The sequence below is a fragment of the Heptranchias perlo genome, chromosome 20, assembly GCF_035084215.1.
Source record: "Heptranchias perlo isolate sHepPer1 chromosome 20, sHepPer1.hap1, whole genome shotgun sequence".
Lineage (NCBI taxonomy): Eukaryota > Metazoa > Chordata > Chondrichthyes > Hexanchiformes > Hexanchidae > Heptranchias > Heptranchias perlo.
Genome location: NC_090344.1, coordinates 26,416,740 through 26,436,862, shown reverse-complemented (window position 1 = coordinate 26,436,862; position 20,123 = coordinate 26,416,740). Strand labels below are relative to the sequence as shown.

Here is a 20,123-nt window from a genome sequence, read left to right as displayed (position 1 = left end):
AGACGGGGCAGATGAAATTTAACGCAAAAAAAATGCGAAGTGATACATTTCGGTCGGAAAAACGAGGAGAGGCAAAATAAACTCCAGGGCACAAATGTAAAAGCGGTAGAGGAACAAAGAGGGGTTTATGTGTACAAATCGTTGAATGTGGCAGGACAGGTTGAGAAAGCGGTTAAAAAGCATACGGGATCCTGGGCTTTATAAATAGATGTATAGAGTGCAAAAGTATAGAAATCAGGATGAAACTTTATAACACACTGGTTCGAACACAACTGAAATTTTGTGTGGGGTTCTGGACACCGCACTTCAGGAAAGATGTGAAGGCCTTCGAGGGGGTGCAGAAAAAAAATACTATCATAATTCCAGGGATAAGGGACTTTACTTACGTGGATAGACCGGAGAATCTGAGGTTGTTCTCCTTGGAACAGAGACGGTTTTGTCGAGATTTGATAGAGGTATTCAAAATCATGAAGGATCGAGGCATGGAAGATGGAGAGAAACTGTTCCCATTGGCGGAAGGGTCAAGAACCAGAGGACAGAGATTTAAAGTGATTGGCAAAATAACCAAAGGTGACATGAGGAAAAACTTTTTTACACAGCGAGAGGTTCGGATCTCAATGCACTGCCCGTGGGTGTGATGGAGGCAGATTCAATCATGGCCTTCAAAGGGGAGCTGGATCAGTACTTGAAAGGGAAAAAAATGCAGGGCTTCGGGGAAAGGCAGGGGAGTGGTTCTAGCTGGATTGCTCTTGCAGAGATCTCGCACGGACTCGATGCCGCGAATGGCCTCTTTCCGTGCTGTAAGCTTTCTATGATTCAATTCGACGTGTAGGTTGCAATGCAAAGGGAACAGAGCGTGCCACAAATCGACACGACTCTGAGTATCCTCACAAGCAATGTATTTTTAGAGCAACTAATTCTGAAACGTCTTACTTGATAACTCAATTCGTGCACTCGAAAGCAATTTGGTAAAGGGAGACTAATATTGGTGAATGGAAATAGTTGGTGCACAACTTGATATTGCTGTCCACCCGAAGAGAAAACGAGATTGGATGGATCGAAGTGGTCTGAAAGGATGGTCGATCGGCTGTGAGACGCAACCAACTTTTACACTGGCTGCACAATTAAAGTAACAGTGTCTCGTTGGTCTAGGGGTATGATTCTCGCTTAGGGAGTTTCATTGAGTGATATGCGAGAGGTCCCGGGTTCAATTCCAGGACGAGCCCGCATGTCTTTCTCCCTTTAGTGAAAAGTCACCAATTGGTTTCTCACATCTTTTCAGTTTTGCTGTTGGGAGAACTGAATTCTGTCCAGAGGATGTTTGAGCTCTCGTGGACTGAATGCCGAAGTTTCGTCGACGCAATACACATGAAGCAAATAAAATGTCTCAAGATGATGAGGAGATTGAAACTGAATTTGGATTTTTCCCAATTCAGGCGGATATCAGATGACGGGATAGAAAGCCACATATCCAAGTTTGCCGATGACACCAAGATGGGCAGCATTGTAAGCAGTGCAGATGAAAGCATAAAATTACAGAGAGGCATTAATTTAATAAATGAATGTGCAAAATTGTGGCAAATCGATATGAATTTCGTCAAGTGTGAGGTCATCCACTTTGGACCTAAAAGGATAAATCAGAATACTTTCTAAATGGTGAAAAGCTCGAAACATTGGAGGTCCAAAAAGACTTAGGGGTCCATGAACATACATCATTAACATGTCATGCACAGGTACAAAAAATAATCAAAAAGGTTAATGGAATGTTGGTCTTTATATCCCGAGGACTAGATTCAAGGGGATAGGCATTATGATACAGTTATACAAACTTCTGGTTGGACCACACCTGGAGTATTGTATTCAGTTCTGGGCAACGCACCTTCGGAAGGATATATTGGCTATGAAGGGAGTGCAGCGTCGATTTACTAGAATGTTACCTGGACTCCACAGTTTAAATTAGGCGGAGAGATTACACAAACTAGGGTTTGCCTTGAATTCAGTAGATTAAGTGCTGATTTGATCGAACATTTCAAAATATGAAGGGGAACTGATGGGGTAAATAGAAAAAAAAAGATTTCCGCCCGTTAGCGTGTCTCGGACTCGGGGACGCAGCCGAAATATTAGGGTCAGGACTCTCAGGAGTGAAGTTGGGAAACACCTCTGCAAGCAAAGGGAGGTAGAAGTTTGGAACTCTCTTCCGCAAACGGCAGTTGATGCGAGCTCAATTGTCAATTTTAAAACTGAAATTGACAGATTTTTGTTTACCAAAGGCATTAAGGGACATGGGGCTAAGGCGATAATATGCAGTTAGGTTATATATCAACCAGGATCTCACTGAATTGCGCATAAGGCTCGAGGGGCGAAATAGTATACTTTTGCTCTTCAGTTCCTCATTGTTGCAGAATGATCCTGCATTGTATCGGGAATCGAACCAAGGTCTCCAGCGTAACAAGTAAGAATTCGACCCCAAGCACCATCAATGCGCGCGTTTGTAACAGCAGCATGTGTCCATTTGGAATCCGATCTGAATGAACATGCCGTTTACAGCTGCGGTGGCCGAGTGTTTAAAGCGTTGGACTCAAAATTCAATTGAGGTTTTCCTGCCCAGGTTTGAATTCTGCTCGCAGAGCTACTGTTTAAAGATCACTTCAGTGCTGAAATAGATTAATTGGAGTTAATTGACCGCAATTATCTCTCTCCCAGAATGAGAGATTCTCCAGCTTTTAACTTGTGTCCAATCTTCTCTTGCAAGATTTCAAGACCCAAGAAGGAATCTCTCCCAATCTGTAACATAAATTCTGCTAGTTTGCAAAACCTGACATTTATACTCTTTATTTTCTTTGCCTGCATCTCTCTATCTCTCCATGTCTCCGTCTCTTGTCTCTTTGTATTGTCCACAATGGACTTCTCAGGCTTCCTTGAACGGCGATGGCTGATCTAACCTGCAACAATAGCAGAGAAGGGTAAAGAAAAAAAAGACTGAGGAAGTCGGAAAAGGAAAGGTGCAACCCAGCTGATAAATTCGTAGCTAATGTTTCCACATCCGTGGCTCTTCGTTCTCATGGTGAATGAAAGCAGCAATTTGAGTAAAGTGTACTTATGGTGGAGTGTAAACTATGACGATGCCGAGACAGACGACAATGTCGTTTCAGAGTAATTCATTCTGTAAAGTGTTACTTGATAATACAAGTCGTACATTCAAAACTAATTTTATAAAGAGAGACGAATATTGTTGATCTGAAATAATTAGTTTAGAACCTGATATTGCTCTGCATCGTATATCGTACAAGAAAGCGAGTTTGAATGGTCATGGTGTTCTGAAAGGATGGCGGATCGGCTGCGTGGCAGCGAACTTTTACAGTGGCTGCACGGCTCTGTTACCAGTTGGACTTTGGATCTGATTCTCGCTCAGGGAGTTTCACCGGTTCAAATCCCGGTAAGAGCCCCCTTGCGTCCCCATTTTTCGTCAAAAACCACCAATTGGCTTCTCACATCTTTGAAGCAAGTGCAGAAGGCAGGTTTGATTTATCTCCAGCCGAGCATGTTTGAACACCAGAGGAGAGAATGCAGAGGGTTTGTCCACGAAAGACACGTAGACGAAATGAAGATAATCTTTCAAGAAGTTGTACAGATCGAAGCCGGCACATGAATTTATCCCAATTCAGGCGATTTCATGGGTACAGATACAAAAGGTCAAGGAAGCTGCATTGGCCTGGAACCAAACCCCTGGTTTCCCGTCGGCAGGCGACGGTTCTACACTCAACCACCAATCCACACACGGCTGCAGGCTGCACGTGTAGCGTTGGATACAAGTCTGGAACATGCAGTCTGGCAGAGTTCCTGTGATTATCCTGCGCAGTCTACAACCGCGTGCTACCTGTGGGTGACCAAACGAGTGGGTCATGCATGGTCTTGAAATTCACTGAGATTCGAAATCACTTCAAACCGCCACTGTAAAATGGTCAAATAAATAAGAGCTGTAGTTACCAGGCAGCGTTTACTTTTTTCAGAAATAATGTAAGAATCCAGCCCTATGTACACGTCTAAGATTTCACGATATGCGACGAATTTCCTTTAAGCTGCCACCTAAATTCTGCTCAATCACAGAATTGGAGATTTATACTATTTTTCTTTGCATGTATCTATCTATCTCTGTCTGCGTTTCTTCACTTTCGCTGTTGATCCCTAATGGACTTATCAGGCTTCCTTCAAAAGCCAGGTCTGCAAACCCGGGATGGGAAAAGGCTGTCGGTTCTTCGTCCAATTGTTGGATTTCGACGGGTTGAGTTTTGCTATTTTCCGTCTCCGTTTTCGGAAAATATAAACCGAGATGGGATTTCCCCTGCCCGGGTCCCGTCACCTGCGGATAATGGGAATGAACCCGATCTATCATCCGGTCCTAATATCTGTATTCTCATTGTTTAACAATAAAATTACGGGGTTACAGTTATTTTCAGGACACATTTTAGAAATTCAGACTTATTCGAAAACTAGAAGCACCGGTGGTAACGTGGGCAAGTAATAGGCTGGGGGATAGGAGGCAGAGAGTAGTGGTGAACGGATGTTTTTCTGACTGGGGAGAAATATGCAGTGGAATCCCCCAAGGGTCGGTATTAGGACTATTGCTTTTCTTGTTATATATAAATGTCTTGGATGTGGGAATAGGGAATACAATTTCGAAGTTTGCGGATGATACAGAACTTGGCAACGTCGTAAATCGTGAGCATGATAATAGCAGACTTCTGGAGGACATGGACAGACTGGTGAAATGGGCGGTCACGTGACAGATTTAACGCCGATCAGTGTGAAGTGATGCACTTTTCGAAGAAGAACATGGAGAGGCAGTATAATCTAAATGGAACAATTTATGGGGGGTTCCAAGAGCAGAGGAACCTGGGAGTTCATATTCAGAAAACAGGGCAAGTTGATAAGGCGGTTAAGAAAGCATATGGGATACTTCGCTTTGTCAATAGGGGCATTGAATACAAAAAATGGAAATCATACTAATCCTTACAAATCAGTGTTTAGGTCTCATCTGGAGTATATTGTACAGATCTGGGCACCACACTTTAGGATGAAAAGGGATTGAAGAGGATTCAGAGCACGTTGACCTGGATGATACCAGGGATGAGGGACTTCAGTTATTTGGAGAGATTGGAGAAGCTGGGATTATTCTCCTTACAGCAGAGATGGTTAACGGGAGACCTAATAGAGGTATTCAAAATAATGAGGGGTTTTGGAAGAGCAAGTAGGGAGAAACTGTTTCCTCTGGCATGTGGGTTGGTAACCAGAGATCATAGATTTAAAATAATTGGGAAAAGAACTAGAGGGGAATTGAGGAGAATTTTTTTCACACAGAGGGTTGTTAAGATCAGGAACGCACTTCCTGAAAGGGTGGTGGAAGCCGATTCCATGGGATCATTCAAAAGGCAATTGGACATAATTGAAGAGGACTAATTTGCATGATTATTGGGAAAAACCTGGGGTATGGGTCTAATTTGGACAGGTCTTCGAAAAAGCTGACACTGGTCCGACGGCCAAATGGCCTCCTTCTGTGATGTAAGATTCTATGATTCTATGATTACCTTCTGAATCATTGCAATTGAAGCTATTCATTGTTGAGCAACCAAGAAAATTATAACCGTGATATTCGGCTTCTCCATTCCCTTATGAATATCGCAGATTATACTGTCCAGGCGGGGGTGGGTCTGAATGGGGGATAGAGTGCGGAGCTTGGAATGGAAGCCCAGCAGAATGAACTTGGTCTCATCAGTTTTTGTTATTTTTCCGACCAGTTGCCCGAAGCAGGCGGTGAACCTTTTTCTCGAGAGAGGATCGTCATTTCAGTTCAGAAGGAAAAAGGTATCAAGAAAATCGCGTAAACCGCACACAGAATGATCCGGGACTTCCAGCACATCCCTTTTAAACAGACACAGACACGAAATGATCCGGACATAAATCATAATTATGGGACGTAAGTTTCTCTTACGTTGACCATAAGATTTACTCATTTTACAATGACACCAATGTACACTCTGATATTTCGCGATCTCACAATCTCACAATCTCAACACCTTCCTGGAAGGAACTGTTGCTGATTTCAGCAAACAATGCAAAACCCTCCGTCGGCCGTTTCGAGAAGGATGGGACTTTCACCAGACCTTCTGGGTGGACTGAATGGGAGAAACAAAACTTAAACGCAATAACGACGAAGATGGGATTCGAACCCACGCGTACAGAGCACAATGGATTAGCAGTCCATCGCCTTAACCACTCGGCCACCTCGTCGCATGCGGAAACATGCGAAACCCCCTTTATTCAAAATTAAAATTCTGGCTATGTTGCCAATCTGAAATAAAAACTGTAAATGTGAATATCCTCAGCAGGTCAGGCAGAATCTTTCGACATGGAAACAGAGTTAATGTTTCAGGTCCATGACCATCACATGAGTATTCCAACTCACTCAACTTGCGCCTTGTAAATGGTTGAACGGCTTTAGGGAGTTAGAAGGTGAGCCACTTGGCGCAGAATATCCAGCCTCTGACCTGCTCTTGTCGCCACAATATTTATGTTGCTGGTCCAGTTAAATTTCTGGTTAATGATGACCACTAGTATGTTGATGGTGGGGGATTCGGCGATGTTACTAACGAAGCCCCACAGAAGAGATTTACTGTAATGATTCCAGGGATGAGGGGTATAAGTTTCATGAATAGATTGGAGAAGCTGGGGTTGTTCTGCTTGGAACAGAGACGGTTCCGAGGAGATTTGATAGAGGTATTCAAAATTATGAAGGATCTAGACAGAGGAGATAGAGAGAAACTGTTCCAATTGGCGGAAGGTTCAAGGACCAGAGAACATAGATTTAAGGTGTTTGGCAAAAGAACCAAAGGTGACATGAGGAAAAACTTTTCGACACAGCGAGTGTTTAGGATCTGGAATACACCGCCCGAGGGGGTGGTGGAGGCAGATTCAATCATGGTGTTCAATAAAGAACTGGATAAGTATTTGAAACGAAAGAGAATACAGGTCTACAGGGAAAGGGTGGGGGAGTGGGTCTGTCTGGATTGCACTTGCAGAGAGCCGGCACGGACTCGATGTGCCGAATGGCCTCTTTTCGTGCTGTGACCTTTCTATGATTCTATTCTATTTGTGGGAGGCGATGCGAAACGACCGGAGCGTGGCGTAAATCGACCTGCTCATGCACATTCCCTGATAATAAATCCTTGTGTGATGCAAAGAAGAAATTCATAATTATGGTGCATATCTTTTGTATTATACTGACAATAAGAGGTACTCGGTTCACCAGGGCGCCATTGTGCACATTGATTGATACTTCGCCGAGATCACACCTTAAAGTCCCAACACCTCCGTCCAAGAAACAGTTGGGTGGCAATCCAGACTGAGCTGAATTGTGCCAACAGGTGTCAATCAGCAATGCGGAAAAGCACTTCCGATCAAAGAAGGGTTTTTGGTGAGGCGGCGAAAATGGAAGGGTGTACAAATTCTGGCAGCAGTGAGATTCGAACCCTCATAATTCAGAGATGGAAACCAGCATCTGAGACAGCGCAGTTATTCACGCACATGGTGAGCCATTCAGATCGGATGCCAAAGCTCATACAACTGAAACGTTTCCTCTGGTTCTTTCACCACAGGTGCTGCCTGACCTGCTCAGCGTTTTCAGCATTTTCTGTTTTCATTCCTGTGATTTCACAATGGCTGTTTTCCTGAAAACACCCAATTTGACCCAAGGACAAAGCTCGCACTTTACTTTCCTCACGCGCTTAAAGTCTGCCGTTTCCGAACTAAATCTCCTCCAGACCGAGCTTTCAAAGGACCTTTCGCTCACGGCCAACCTTCTGTAATCGACACTTTTTCACCATTGCCGCTCTTTTCATTTCTCCTCATTCCTTTTCAATCGGACATTTCCACAGACCTATTAAGATCAAGCGGAACATTTCCGACTTTCCTGCACCGCCCAGATTGCCAAAAATGCACATTTCAGCCGTCTTTCGCAGCTATGTCGCGCCGCCCGTCTCTCCCGCACATCAACTGCTCGGGGAAAAGCGCCAACGACCATGGAAACAAAACCCAGTTCTTCAGTTAACATCCCCCGTGTCACAAGATACCCCATGGAAATTTCACGGAAAAGTATGCGCTGTCCTACCGAATGCCAGCCCTGCTTTCTTAGAGCTTGTCTCTGGAGCAGATCGAAATGTATCGACTGGTTTCAAGGCACAAATGAACATTGATGCGAACGGGACATGTGCCCTCGAGAAACAGCGGTCGATGGAGAGCAAACTTAAAGCCGGAAGAATGTGAAAGTGAATGTTAGATTCGGCAAGGCCGCAGGAAAGTCTCAATGAAATAGACCATGATCGTAGAAGGAAGGAAAAGCTGGAAGAAGCGGCAGGTCTGAATTGTGGATCATCCAGCAGAGACACATGGAGAACAAAAACAGGATAAAGACAAAGGTGCTGGGGCAGAAAGAAAAAGCACGAAATAAGTGGAATGAAAAGAGAGTGAAAGAAAGAATGGGAGAGAGGGAGGTGAAAGAAAGAAAGAGAGAAAGAAAGATAAAGGGAGAGAGAAAATCAAGCGTGCAATACTCACCCCGCAAACGGGCGCTGCTCCCAATCGGCTACACTTCGCCCCACAGACCCTCATCCCATTCACACCATCCTTCAATACACTGTCAATGTTGTGCAGTGAAACAGAGAGTTTAAAGGCATAAAGACACACACACCATCCTACAATACACTGCCAATGTTGTGCAGTCAAACAGAGAGTTTAAAGGCATAAAGACACACACACCATCCTACAATACACTGCCAATGTTGTGCAGTGAAACAGAGAGTTTAAAGGTATAAAGACACACACACCATCCTAAAATACACTTTCAATACCTGTGCAGAGAGACAGAGAGTTTAAAGATACAGAGATACTTACATACTATCCTACAGTACACATTAAACATCCGTGCAGTGAGTCAGAGAGTTTACAGGTACAGAGACACTCACCGCGTCCCACAATACACTTTAAACCATGTGCAGTGAGACAGAGCGTTTAAAGATATAGAGAAATTCACCTTCTTTTTTCAAAAGTGGTACATCCCAGAAGCAAGAGAGAGCGTGGGTCAGTCTCCCTCTCCTGATAGAGCTGAGGCTTGTCAGTCAAGAGTCCCCTCCTCCGTGTATTGGCCGTGGAGGAAGTGCAGAGTAGATTTAATAGAATACCTTCAGCCTGACCGAGGTTAGGCTGACTGGCCTGTAATTACTTGATCTATCCTTTTCTCCCTGTTTATACAACAGTACAACTTTAGCAGTCCTCCAATCCTTCGGCATATCACCTGTGACCAGGGAGGATTGGAAAATGATGACCAGAGCCTCCGTTATTTCCTTCCTTGCTTCTGTTAACAGCCTGGGATATATTTCATCGGGGTCGGGAGATTCAGGTGGAGTGATCTGGGAATTCATTTTCCTCTTTGAAAAGATTTTCACCGCAGGTCAAGATCACAAGTCTCGGTCCAAATTAGGACTACTTCCGGGTTTGAACCTCAAATCGTGAATTATACTCTGACCTCAACGAGTCCAAAAACGAGAACGTTTCTTCAAGTTAACCCGTTGCTGACACATTCTATGAGAGGTCTGACTGTACAATGAAAGGGCGTTTTAGAAGAGTCAATCTGATATCAGTTTCCTCCTCAAACCTGAACAAATACCAATTCCAAAGTGCCATTTTGTCGCTTAATTCCACAAATTCGGTAAAAATAATTATTTATGGAAGGCACTGCTGGGAGTTGAACCCAGGATCTTCTGTTTACAAGACAGATGCTTTAACCAACTAAGCCACAGCGCCCATTCAGGATCGTTCAGCCCCACCTCCTCTCACTAATATCTATCAGCGATACGTCACTGTCTGTTTGGGGTTCAGACCGTTTCATCTTTGTCTGTTTGGTTTGTCCGTTCACCTGTGCATCCCGATGCTGCCGACATATCTCGTTTTGTTTATCTTTGTGTCTCCATCAATGCGTTGATATACGGATGAGTATGTATACTTATGTTTGTTACATTAAATAAATTACCGGTTTCGACAATTCTCGCTCTGAAAGTGAAGAACTATTGAGACGCACTTTACAGCAAAGTATTGTTTATTTTGGTGCTGAAAATAAAAAACCGTAAGAGGTCCAAACAGGGAAAAGGAGATAAACCTGTTAGGGAAAATGAGGACAACAGTCAAGATTTTTACCAGTATATTAAGTGAAAGAAGGGAGGCTTAGAGTAATGTGGGCCGCTTAAAGACAGATGGAGGTGATATTGTAATTGAAAATCATGAAATGTAGAGTTGCTAAATATTTACTTTGCTTCGTTCGTCACAGAAATAAATGAGGCTAACATATCAGAGATATGAGGAAAACTGTAAATAAATCAAGGGGTTTCAGTATAAGTAAAATAATGGCAATGGAGAAAATAATTAGATTAAAGATAGACAAATCTCCAGGACCTGATGGTTACCATCCCAGGGGACTGAGAGGACGAGGTGAGGAAATTGTACATGCTTTAGTCATGATCGTTCAAAATCTCTTGATTCAGGAATTGTTCCTTTGATGGAAACAATTTCAATGTCATTCCATTATTTGGGATGGGTAGCAGAGATGATGTTGGAAATTATAGACCCATTAGTCTGACATTCGTTGTGGGGAAGTTGCCAGTATCCGTTATTAGGGAAAGAAAGATTGAGCACTTGGATAAACATGAATTGATCAGAGAGAGCAAGCATGGATTTGTAAAGGGGAAGTCAAGTCTAACAAAACTAGTTGAACTTTATGAAGATGTAACGAACGTGGGAGATAATGGAGTGTCCATGGTTGTTAAATGATATTGACTTCCAGATGTATTCGATAAGGTACCATATAAGAGACTGTTAACGACAATGACAGTGCGTAGAATTAGAGGCAACCTAATGAAATGGGTAGGGAGTTGGTTAGAAGGTGGGAGACAGAGACCCGGTATATAAATGACATAGACGAAGGAATAGAGAGCCGTGTATCCACGTGTGTCGCTGACACCAAGATAGGTGACGCAGTGAGTCGTGTAGATGGAAGCATAAAGTTACAAAGGGAAATTGATAAATTAAGAGAGTTGGCAAAACTGTGGCAGATGGAGCAACATAGAATTACATGGAAAGTACATCACGGAAACAGGCAATTCGGCCCAACTAGACAATGCCGGTGTTTATGCTGCAAACAAGCCTCCGCCAACCCCATTTAATCTAACCCGATGAGCAAACCCTTAGATTCCTTTCTCCTCCATTTGTTTTTCTAGCTTCGCTGTAAACGAATCCATGCTATTCGCCTAAACTACTCCTTGTGGGAGCGAATTGAACATTCTAACCACTCTCTGGATGAATGTGTTCCTCTTGAATGCCATATTGAATTAAATTGTGAATACCTTATATTCATTGCCTCAATGATTTGGAGTCCCCACCTCCACAAATGCAAACACCTTATCTCCGTCTAACCTATCAAAACATTGGATAATCTTAAAGTCCTATATCAGGTCACCCCTCAGCCTTCTCTTTTCTATACAGAAGAGTTCCAGTGTGTTCAAACTTTCAATATGGAGAAGTGTGAGTTCATCTACTTTGGACTGAAGCAAGATAGATCAGAGTATTTTCTGAAAGGTGAGAAGCTAGGAACTGTGGAGGAGCAGAGAGATTTAGGGGTCCAAGTACAGAAATCGCTAAAAGCCAGTGGAATGGTCGAAAAATGTATTTAAATGTCTAATGGGATGTTGGCCTTTATCTCAAAGAAGCTGGTATTCAAAGGGGGAGAATGTTACAGGTAGAAATATCTGCTGAGACCCCATTTAAAGTACTGCATTCAGCTCTGGGCACCAAACATCAGGAAGGAAATATTGGCCTTGGAGGGGCTGCAGCGCAGATTCACCAGAATGATACCGGGGCTAAAATGGTTAAATTATGAGGACAGGTTATGCGGAGGTCGGTCCTCATTTTGCTCTTATGGATCCGGCCCCATCCGTTTACTGTGGACGGGAGCGCGTCTGATACTAAGTCAGTCAGAATCGGATGCAAATCACATAACCGGCACAGCAGCTCTGGAACTGGCGACTGGTTTTACATTGAGTCTTTTTTAAGGGATAGGCTGTACATTGTTTGTATAATAATAACAAGTTGGATACAATGAAGGTTTTTTCAGTTATTTCACATTTCCACCCACACCAGTTTTACATAGCAAAATGTAACAATATTTAAGGGATGTGATGTACAGTGTTGGTGGAATCAATGTAATTTAACTTGATATATTGTAGAATCTCTTGTCCATCCCAGGCTCTTACCTCAGGCTTAGATCCTCACCTAGTTTAAAACCAGTCACTCACTGATATAAATAAACCAGTAACAACCCCGAAACCTCAGCGGGTATATTTGTTCCGATACTAAGTGACGGTCCCAATTTCCACTGAAATTCTCGATCAGCAAATACCAGAGGCTGTTTTGGGTTTGACAAACTGTGAAACAGATTGTTTTAAAAGCCGGAAAGAGGGAAATACTGGTGGTTGATATTAAGTGTTTTACATTAACTCTTTCTGTTTCCGATTTACAATTTATCTTCGTGTGTGACTGACAGGAGCGGCTATAACGGAGCCCAGTGACTGGGTAACGAGCTGCACTGAATCATTGTCCTGTGTTCCAGACCGGCTCGTTAGACCTGTTCATTTCGTCTCATCTCGTTGTCAGCAAACAGGAAATTACTGAAGTTGAGGCTGGTGAATAACAGCTCGAAATATCAATCCTCTCCACCATTGGGGACTGAGTCTTCCGAAAAACAGGGATTTTCACTCGTGCAAATTTCATCCACATTTTCTGCTCTTCATTTCTCAGATCTATTTGATGCGGCTTTCCCTTCAATTCACGACCTACAGGAAAAGCCCGATTTTATCATCGATTTTCGGGTCAAGAGTTATGGTGAGATTTCAAATAATTGAAATCGACCCTTATTAACGCCAATATCGTCACCTACACGTTTGACAAATGCAAAGCGGCTTCACTCACGGTTTTGCTGCACAACTCGTTCAAAGATACTGTCGGTAATTGGAGGGTCTTTCAAGTCATGACACGAACATAACAGTTCGCGCTGCCATTTTCCTCAAGACGCTTCAGATTCATGTGGAATGATTACGGTCTGGCGGTTAAATCCGTTCCCTCTTCACAAATCCGCCTTTGAACCTGTATCCTTTAGTATTTTTGATAACCGATACCAAATCGGTTTGCCCTGTACTGTACATTACTTTTTAAAATATTATAGATAAGCAGTGCACTTGAGCTGTCACAGCTGTGACTTTGACTTTTCTCCCTCTGCTCCAGATCTCCCCGGCAACTGCCACTAACCACAATCTTCTGTCACACTTCTCCATCAGAAAGTTCCGAGCCTCGTTTTTCAAATGAAATAACGCCCATCTCTTCAATCAACGACAGCTCAGAGAGAGTTTCTTCGTTTCATTTCACACTTTATCCAAATCCTCTTTAAAGCACCATCAAAAGTTGTCCTTTAGTTAAAAATAAGATCAATAAAAGTTCTGATCTTCTGGGGTTTTGTTTCAGATTCCAGGGCTTTTAAATTTCACTGCGGATATTTATCGAAGCGCATCTTGATTGGAGGCTTCTTGGAGAAATCGGAGAAAGATCACAAAGCGATAATTCAGAGACGGAAAATGAAGCTGTTTGACGGGAGCACTGATAAAACCGATTGTGCGCTGCTCTTGTGGCGCAAGCGCTCAGCGTGCGGTACTTTTATGAACTCCAGAAATGCCCAGGTTGTGAGTTTGAGCCTCATCTGGAACAATCGAACATTTTGAGTTCAAGGTACAAATGGTATGTTCCATAACGCATCTACTTCTTAGTGTTCCCATGTGAGCACTTGGGTTCCTCTGGCCTACCGTCTTGCAATAGTAGGTGTGAATTTACTTGTTTTTCGGGGGAGAGGGGGCGATTAGCGACAGCTGATATGGCAAAGGGGCCGGTACGAGATCTTTCAATCTAAAGAACTGAACATACAATTCTTCTTTTCGTTTAGCGGATATTCATCAGTTGGAAGTTTCGTGTGGGGAAAATCTGGAAGGGAAATATTCTCCCTGGTGTCACTGTGTAACGGGTGAAATTATTCAGCTCACAGATGTTAATACGCTGAAAGGTCGCGAGGCCTTTTCCAGCTCCCGTGTGGGACAAGTTTAGCTTTTGAGCCACTGGGTAGAGTATTATTTTAATTGCTGCTAACGAATGACAAGACATTTGTTAAATAATAGCTACATCATGAAATAAATGTAAAACAGAAATAGATAGTTTCCTAGAAGTAAAGGGAATTCGGGGTTACGGGGAGCGGGCAGGAAATTGGACATGAATTTAGATTTGAGGTTCGGATCAGATCAGCCATGATCTTATTGAATGGCGGAGCAGGCTCGAGGGGCCGATTGGCCTACTCCTGCTCCTATTTCTTATGTTCTTATGTTCTTATTTGGCACAAACACGAGAATTGTAAACTCACGAGTTCACTGTCCATGTTTCTTACATCATGCTGAAAAGAAACAAGGAGTCTCCTCAACACGTTGCTGACAATTTTATAACAGGGACCCTCACCCAATTTCGACGTCTACGATGGATAATTCAGAGTCCTACAATGAATAAGTACGATAGGAACTTAACAAATTGCGAGCCTGCATAGCTCAACAGGTAGAGCAACAGACTTTTAAAACGGGTAGTGATCTGAGGATCCAGTGTTCTGGTTGTAAATTTTGAAACAGCTGGCAAGTTCTGTCTTCGCAGCGGAGCAACAACTACGGGACAGACGATGCCTGCGATGTGTTGTCAAAGCTTCGGTGTTATCTTGTTTCCCAGGGATGGGCAGTAATGCGCTGCCTGAAGCGGCAATTGCAGCTTCCCGCCAGCAACGTGTGATTGGAGAGAGCGGGGCCTGACAGGCGGCCTGAATGTTGTTGCTCTCGTGGCCTCACTCAATGCGGGAGCTGGGGAACATCGAACATCGAAAAACTGATCTGTTTGTTGCCGCGGCTGCAATGCTGTTTATAACTGCATTTATAAACCGAGGCAGCGCTGCAGGATCCTTTAATGACCTCTCACAAATCAACTGAATACAATCGCAATGTGCAGCTTTGAGAGGGGCTTCCTGCACAGTCGGGGCATGAAACGTGAATGAGGGCGAGACACTGTCTGTATATGTGTAGTGTTTGAATGTGTATTGAACTATACAGAGAATGGAAAATATATCAGTTCTGTGAGGTGTGGTATTTTATTCACAATTAACCACAGACCGAATTCTTGCTTTTTTCAGACGGATTGATTTTTAGTGGGTAACTTTTTCAAAATGTTTCTGTCCGGTTTCGAACCGGAGACCTTTCGCGTGTTAGGCGAACGTGATAACCACTACACTACAGAAACTCTGTTGTACACGTTACTATACGAAACCCTCAGAAGATAGCTGCCGACCGCAAATGCTCTCATGTGGGAGATGGGTCCCTTTCCCGTTCAGGGAATTAACTTCGACAAAATAGTTTACTGTATTAATTTCGCAATTAAGTCAACTAATAACTTTCTGTTTCAAGCTGACGGAAATCCTAACTTTTTTTATTTATTCACCAGGCAGAATACAGAAAGTTCAGAGGGGAACTGAAAGTGGAAATAAGAGGGGCAAAGTGAGGGTATGAGAATAGACTGGCGGCCAACATAAAAGGCAATCCAAAAGTCTTCCACAGGCATGTAAATATTAAACTGGTAGTAAGAACCCGACTCTGATTCGGGACCACAAAGGAGATCGATTCATGGAGGCAGCACAAAAATGTTTCTGCCCGGTTTTGAACCGGAGATTTTTCGCGTGTTCGGTGAACGTGATAACCACGACACTACAGAAACTCTGCCGCATACGTTGTTTTTGGAAACCCTCAGAAGATAGCTGCCGTCTGCAAATGCTCTCAGTGTGGGAGACGGGTCCCTTTCCCTTTCAGGGAATTAACTTCTACAAAATAGTTTACTGTATTAATTTCGCAATGCTGATTAAACTCTGCAAAAAGACGAATAGTTGTTCAAATCGCCATTAATCAACTAATAACTTTCTGTTTCAGGCTGACGGAAATCATAACTTTTTTTTTTATTCATTCACCAGGCAGAATACAGAAAGTTGAGAGGAGAACTGAAAGGGGAAATAAGAGGGGCAAAGAGAATACTTTGCATCTGTCTTTACCAAGAGTGAAGTTGCTGCCAGAGTCTCAGTATAGGAAGATATAGTTGAGATACTGAATGGGTTAAACATTGATAAAGAACGGGTGCTTGAAAGGCCAGCTGCACTTGAAGTCGATCAGTCACCCGATCTGGATGGGATGCATCCTCGGTTGCTGAGGGAAGTAAGAGGGGAAATTGTGGAGGTGCTGGTCATAATCTTCCAAACATCCAAAGATACCGGGGTGGTGCAGAGGACTGGAGAATTGAAAATGTTACACCCTTCTTCAAAAAAGAGTGCAAGGGTGAACCCAGCAACAAGAGGCCAGTCAGGTAAACTCAGTGGTGGGGAAACGTTCAGAAACTATAATCCGGGACAGAATTAACAGTCACTTGGACGAGTGTGGATTGATTAGGAAAAGCCAGCACGTCTTTGTTAAAGGCCAATCGTGTTTAACTGACCTGATGGAATATTTTGATGAGTTAACATAGAGGGTAGATGAAAGCAATGCAGTTGATGCAGTGTATATGGACTTTCAAAAGGCGTTTGATAAAGTGCCGCACTTTAGACTTATCAGTAAGTTTGTGGCCCATGGATTAAAGGGGGCAGTAGAAACATGGATACAGAATTAGCTCAGGGACAGGAAACAGACAGTAGTGGAGAGCGGATGTTTTGTGGAATGGAGGGAGTTGTACAGTGGTGTTCCCCAGGGGTCAATGCTGGGACCACTGCTTTTCTTGATATTTTTTAATGATTTGGACTTGCGTGTACAGGGCACAACTTCAAAATTTGCAGATGACACAAAATTTGGAAGAGTAGTAAACAGTGTGGAGGAGAGTAATAATCTGCAAGAGGTTATAGACAGGCTGGTGGCATAGCGGACAAGTGGCAGATTAAATTTAACGCAGAAAATTGCGTACTGATCCATTTCGGTCGGAAGAACGAGTAGAGGCAATATAAACTAAAGGGCACAACTCTAAAAGAGGTACAGGAACAGATAGATATGGGGGTTTATGTGCACAACTCGTTGAAGGTGGCAGAGCAGGTTGAGAAAGCCATTAAAAAGCATACGGGATCCTGGGCTTTTCAATAGAGGCATAGAGTACAAAAGTATGGAAGACATTATGAAACTTAATAAAACACTGGTTCGGCCACAACCGGAATATTGTGTCCAGTTCTGGGCACCGCAATTTAGTGAAGATGTGAAGGCCTTAGAGAGGGTGTAGAAGAGATTTACTAAAATTATTGAAGGGATGACCAACTTTAGTTACGTAGATAGACTGGAGAAGCTGGGATTGTTCTCCTTGGAACAGAGACGGTTGCGAGGTATTCAAGATCATGATGGGTCCAGACAGAATAGATGGGGAGAAACTTTTCCCATTGGCTGAAGTGTCAAGAACCAGAGGATATCGATTTCAGGTGATTGGCAAAAGAGCCAAAGGTGACATGAGGAAAAACTTTTTCAAACAGCGAATGGTTCGAACCTGGAATGCACTGCCCGAGGGGGTGGTGGGGGCAAATTCAATCTTGGCCTTCAAAAGGGAACTGGATAATTTCTTCAAAGGAAAAGAATTGCCGGGCGACGGCGATCGGATGGGAAAGTGGGACCAGCTGGATTGCTGTTGCATTGAGCCGAAGGGTCTCCTTCCGTGCTGCAACCTTTCTCCGAAATCTATGATTTCATCGGATGGAGGTGTCGCTGACAATGCCGGCATTTATTGCCCATCCTTAATTGCCCTTGAGAAGGTGGTGGTGAGCCACCTTCCTGAACCGCTGAAGTCCGTGTGCTGAAGGTTCTCCAACAGTGCTGTTTGATAGGGAGTTCCAGGATTGCGACCAAGTGATGATGAAGGAACGGCGATATATTTCCAAGTGAGGATGATGTGTGACTTGGAGGGGAATGTTCAGGTTGTGTTGTTCCCATGTGCCTGCTGCTCTTGTCCTTCTACGTGGTAGAGGTCGCGGGTTTGGGTGGTGCTGTCGAAGAAGCCTTATCGAATAGCACTGCTACATTGCATCTTATAGATGGTACACACTGCAGCCACGGTGCGCTGGTCGTGGAGGGAGTGAATGTTTAAGGTAGTGAATGGAGTGCCATTCAAGCGGGCTGCTTTGTCCTGGATGGTGTCGAGCTTCTTGAGTGTTGTTGGAGCTGCACTCATCCAGGCAAGTGGAGAGTATTCCATCACACTCCTGACTTGTGCCTTGTAGATGGTGAATGGCGGGAGAGAGCGAGACCAGAGCGGGGATAAAAACAGTGCGGAGAGAGCGGGAGTTCAGTCGGTGAGCGGCGGGAGAGAGCGATAGCAGAACGGGGATAGAAACAGCGCGGAGAGAGCGGGAGTTCAGTCGGTGAGCGGCGGGAGAGAGCGAGACCAGAGCGGGGATATAAACAGCGCGGAGAGAGCGAGAGTTCAGTCGGTGAGCGGCTGGAGAGAGCGAGACCAGAGCGGGGATAAAAACAGCGCGGAGAGAGGGAGAGTTCAGTCGGTGAGCGGCGGGAGAGTGCGAGACCAGAGCGGGGATAAAAACAGCGCGGAGAGAGCGAGAGTCCAGTCGGTGAGCGACGGCAAAGAGCGAGACCAGAGCGGGGATAAAAACAGCGCGGAGAGAGCGAGAGTTCAGTCGGTGAGCGGCGGGAGAGAGCGAGACCAGAGCGGGGATAAAAACAGCGCGGAGAGAGCGAGAGTCCAGTCGGTGAGCGGCGGGAGAGAGCGAGACCAGAGCGGAGATATAAACAGGGCGGAGAGAGTGAGACCAGAGCGGGGATATAAACAGCGCGGAGAGAGCGAGACCAGAGCGGAGATATAAACAGCGCGGAGAGAGCGAGAGTCCAGTCGGTGAGCGGCGGGAGAGAGCGAGACCAGAGCGGGGATATAAACAGCGCGGAGAGAGCGAGACCAGAGCGGAGATATAAACAGCGCGGAGAGAGCGAGAGACCAGTCGGTGAGCGGCGGGAGAGAGCGAGACCAGAGCGGAGATATAAACAGCGCGGAGAGAGCGAGACCAGAGCGGGGATATAAACAGCGCGGAGAGAGCGAGACCAGAGCGGGGATATAAACAGCGCGGAGAGAGTGAGACCAGAGCGGGGATATACACAGCGCGGAGAGAGCGAGACCAGAGCGGGGATATAAACAGCGCGGAGAGAGCGAGACCAGAGCGGGGATATACACAGCGCGGAGAGAACGAGACCAGAGCGGGGATATACACAGCGCGGAGAGAGCGAGACCAGAGCGGGGATATAAACAGCGTGGAGAGAGCGAGACCAGAGCGGGGATATACACAGCGCGGAGAGAGCGAGACCAGAGCGGGGATATACACAGTGCGGAGAGAGTGAGACCAGAGCGGGGATAAAAACAGCGCGGAGAGAGCGAGAGTCCAGTCGGTGAGCGGCGGGAGAGAGCGAGACCAGAGCGGAGATATAAACAGCGCGGAGAGAGTGAGACCAGAGCGGGGATATAAACAGCGCGGAGAGAGTGAGACCAGAGCGGAGATATAAACAGCACGGAGAGAGTGAGACCAGAGCGGGGATATAAACAGTGCGGAGAGAGTGAGACCAGAGCTTACTCTGAGAGCGAGACTCTGAGACCAGCGGCAGTTCGGGGTGACGTCACCAGTCAGAAAGTGACGCGGCACAGGGGAGGCAGCTGATTGGTGAGTAGGTTCAGGTGAGTATTTCTACCATTTTACTGTAAGTAAAGTAATAAGAAAGGGAAGATCTGCAGGTTTTATAGCAGATAGTGTTTTTTTTTCGTGAACCTAGGTCCCTAGTATAGTTAACATTTTCTAATTTCAACGTAATTTAAAAGGGGTAACTCAGCTGAGGCAAGTCATGGCAGCAGACCTCGCACCCGTGATATGCTCCTCCTGCAAGATGTGG

The 20,123-nt window shown here is 44.7% G+C and overlaps 3 non-coding genes across 3 annotated transcripts; all 3 read right to left on the bottom strand.

The window, feature by feature from the left end:
* Window positions 1-6,206: 6,206 nt before the first annotated feature.
* On the bottom strand, window positions 6,207-6,288 carry trnas-gcu (transfer RNA serine (anticodon GCU)). The gene has a single exon. It is a non-coding gene; the product is annotated as a tRNA-Ser (tRNA).
* Window positions 6,289-9,781: 3,493 nt separating this feature from the next.
* trnat-ugu (transfer RNA threonine (anticodon UGU)) lies at window positions 9,782-9,855 on the bottom strand. The gene has a single exon. It is a non-coding gene; the product is annotated as a tRNA-Thr (tRNA).
* A 5,540-nt stretch (window positions 9,856-15,395) lies between these two features.
* trnav-aac (transfer RNA valine (anticodon AAC)) lies at window positions 15,396-15,468 on the bottom strand. Its single transcript has one exon. It is a non-coding gene; the product is annotated as a tRNA-Val (tRNA).
* Between the last annotated feature and the right edge of the window lie 4,655 nt (window positions 15,469-20,123).